This window comes from Arachis duranensis, chromosome 7, assembly GCF_000817695.3.
Source record: "Arachis duranensis cultivar V14167 chromosome 7, aradu.V14167.gnm2.J7QH, whole genome shotgun sequence".
Lineage (NCBI taxonomy): Eukaryota > Viridiplantae > Streptophyta > Magnoliopsida > Fabales > Fabaceae > Arachis > Arachis duranensis.
This window is the reverse complement of record NC_029778.3, coordinates 3,747,157-3,751,383: the sequence shown is the minus strand read 5'-3', so window position 1 is coordinate 3,751,383 and position 4,227 is coordinate 3,747,157.

Sequence of the window (4,227 nt, the reverse complement as noted above, 5' to 3'; positions counted from 1 at the left end):
AGGGAGGGTCGCGTCCAGCCGTCGTCATCGCCATTCGCGCCTCCAGCTGTGTCACCATCGTTCGTGCTCACCGATGGAGAAGTTGTCGTCGAAGAAGCAGAAGGCGATGGAAAGAAGGAAGCTGCTCTGTTCTTTGGTCCTCCTCTGAGTTCCGTAAGTCGCTCTTATCTCGAAACTCTTATTGTTATTATTTTGTTATAAGTTATTTGGTTTTATGCAACATTAATATATCAGGGTTGAGCCTCAGTTCTTACATGCTATGTTTGATAAGCTGTTGTTGCTGCGTGGATGGTCGGATTTGACGCCGCCGCTGCGAAATCAGAATTTTACGGGTTTTGTCGCGTAGTTAAGTTGCGATTGAGGTAGGAGTTTTCTTTAAATTTATTTTATATTATAGAATTGTTATAAATAGATATTGATATGAAAAACATATTTTTGTGATTATGTGAGTCTTATGGATGGGGTTGTTTATTGGATTGAATTATGCATTGCTTGAGTAGTGTGTGGTGGCTGATAAAAATGAATTTGAAAAGTTGATTTGATTGATTATCATAAAAAGTAGTTTTTTGGTTTTGGAGTTAATTTGATATTAAAAAAGAATCGGCATTGGAATTTATTTTGTTGATTTATCAGAAATGATATTTGAGAATTGAAAATGGTTTGAAATAATAGAATTGGTCTGATTTTGAAAATGATTTTAAAAGGGTTTGAGGAATGGTTTGGTTGGGATCCTTGAAGGGTGGCAATGTCCAAGTTTTAGAGGGGATGCTATCGAAATTTTTATAAAAATTGGAGGTTTCGTTTGAAAAGGATTACGTTTTGAGTTTGATTTATTTGGAAAAGAATGAATTATGTTTTGAGTTTGAATTATTGATGAATAGAATAGGAGATGTGATGATGATGAGTATGATAATGAGGAATGATAATGATTGAATTTGAACGATGATGAGGTTTGATTTTAAAATATTGTTTTTTAATGAATTAAATGATATTGAGAATGATTTGAAAATAAAATTGAATTTGATTGTGATATGTTATCGGGTAAGATGCAGTGGTGTTATCCACTTATTTTGAATAAGAGTTTGAGACTCTGAATAAGATGCAAGAGTTGAGTTCTGTTGCTGCTTGTTTCGGGTTGAGAACTGTAACACCACCTGGATGAAAGGTATAAGCTACTTATGTAATAAGTTATGTATATATGTATATGCTTATTTGTTTTCAATTAAAAAGTATTCCTGTTTTTTTAAAGAAAACCGCAATACGGTTCGAGTTAAAACCTCATATTTTACTATTAAGTATATGAAGTCATCGTAATACCTATTGCTATTAGAGTGGCACAGTCGGAAGTGTGACATTCTGATAGTGAGGGTGTTATAAAAGAGACTCTAAAGCGGATGAAAAATGATAGGGTAGTAAGACCCGATAATATTCAGATTGAAGTTTAGAAGAGCCTTGGAGAGAAAGGCATCAGTTAGTTAACCAAACTTTTTAATGAGATTTTAAGATCAGAGAAGATGTCAGATAAGTGAAACTTTGGTACCTATAAGAAAAAGGGGGATATATAGAATTGTGGAAATTATAGAGAGATCAATCTCATGAGCCATACCATGAAGTTATGGAAAAAGGGTGATAGAACGGAGGTTGAGATAAGAGACACAAGTAACAGAGAACCAATTTAGTTTTAAGCCAGACAAATCCACTACTGAAGCTTACCTGTTAAGAAGGATGATGGAGAGGTATCGTAGTAATAAAATGGATCTACATATGGTGTTTATTGATTTGGAAAAAGCGTACGAGTGCCAAGGGAGGGCTTATGGAAAGTTTTGGAAAGAAAGAGAGTAAGGAACGTATATATTCGTGCAATTAAAGACATATATGATGGGGTTACAATTAGTGTGAAGATTTAAGGTGGTGTGACAGAAAAATTTTCTATTGGTATAGGATTACACCAGAGATCATCCTTAGGTCCATATCTATTCACATTAGTCTTGGAAGTACTCACAGAGCATATCCAAGAGCCTGTATCACGGTGCATACTTTTTGCTGATGATATTGTCCTTATGGGAGAGTCAATGAAAGACCTAAATAAGAAGTTGAATTTATGAAGAGAAGCTCTAGAAGTGTATGGTCTGCGCATAAGTCGTAGCAAGAAGGAATATATGAAATGTAAGTTCGACTGTCGAAGAGAAAACCATAATACAGAGGTGAAGATTGGAGAAGACATCCTAAGAAAAGTTAAAAATTTTAAGTATCTTAAGTGCAATATACAGAATAATGAAAAGATTGAACAGGATGTAACCATATTATCCAAGTAGGTTGGTCAAAATGGCGGAGTGCATCTGATTTTTATATGTGACAAAAAGTGTCTTTAAAACTTAAAAATAAATTCTATCGTACTACTATCAGATCGGCTATGTTTTATGGTACAAAGTGTAGGCCGGCCAAAGAGGAGCATAGACATAAATTAAGTGTGACAGAGATAAAAATGTTGAGATAGATAAGTGGTCATATTCGATTGGATATAATAAGGAACGAAGATATAAGAGAGAGAGAGATAGAGAGAGAGAGAGAGAAAGAGAGAGAGAGAGAGAGAGAGAGAGAGAGTTGGATTAGCATCTATTGTGAAAAAGATGGTAGAATCGTATTTTAAGTAGTTTAGACATGTGAGAAAAAGATCGACAGAGCACCCAATCAAGAGGATAGATGAGATGGAAGATGAACAAAGAATAAAAGCTAAGATAAAAAAAGACCTAAAAAGATCATCCATAAAATGATCAAACGAGATCTACATAAAAACAATCTTTATATAAATATAATACATAATATAACTCAATATAATATCGTTTGTTCCATATAGCCATTCCTTTCAATTTTTTTTGACATAGCATAGGCGCGGCTTCTTTTAAGATTTTGAATAGAGTTTAACTTTGATGTTTATTAATAGTGATGTCTTTATATTATAGTATTATATAGATTATCTAATCTAAACTATTTTTTGTTTAATTAATTAGTGATTCAAATAAATATTAATTATTTTTATTAATATAATAATATATAAATAAATATTTACACCAATATAACAATCATACATAAAAATTAAATCCTTTTAAATATTAATTTATTCTCATCTAATGAATAATACTGCTAGATTAGTTATATTATCATTGTACCCAATTTTTGTTGATAGACAATGATATACTTTTAGGTTCAATAATGTAAAAACCCAAGGTTAGTTAGCCAGGACCACAAATTCAATAAGATAATTACTTTTCCTTTATAGAGGATCTTTCCTATTTAATATATTGAATAAATGACCATTTATATTTATAAAAGATAAAAATATTTATATATGTATTTATATTAGATTAAAATTAAATTTGTATTTACGTAACATATTTTATATGTGACAAAAATACTTTACGTGACATTCTAATCTTCTAAAGATAATGTATTTTTGTCACACAAAAAACATCTTGCGTGGATACAAATTTAATTTTGATTTAGTGAATGTGAATACATATATTAATGTTTTTATCTTTCATAAGTACAAATGGTTATTTATTCTTAATGTATCAATATATATTTTACAATTTTAAAATTTTGGTATGATTTTTGTTCTAATCATACTACATNGTAACTAATTAGTATACATGTATTATTTTTTTCTAACACTTAAATTGAACAAATTCATATATGATTAAGTTACATGAATTGTCAATTTTGATTTCCAAATATTCTTAAGAAATGCATTTCATACTCGAAGGTACATGGATGTTTCTCTCCTCCGATCCTACCATTTTTGTTGAACCATAAATGCAGAATTTGGCAATGTTATCTGTTCTGAAACAAAGTTTAATGCTATCATTAAGGCTATATACTACTTCAAACCCTATGTGGCCTACCATCAAAAATGGAAATTTAAGTCCTTCAAGTTTCTTTCTTTTAGGACCACATTCTTCAAATATGGAAAATGGTTTAACTTGACAATAACCCATTGCTAAGTGCAATTATTCCTTCATACCTACCTGTAATCATGGTGTTCATAATTTGGGTGTATACAATCATAATTTTCTCCTAAGACAATTTTATTTTTCCTTGATCGCAGGTACATCATCAATTATTATATGCAACATAACAGTACATAAACTAGGTAAAAAATTATAGGTTTCACTCTCAGAAAAAAAAAAAAAAACCCAGTAATTAGTTATGGGTCTAATTTAAAGGTGC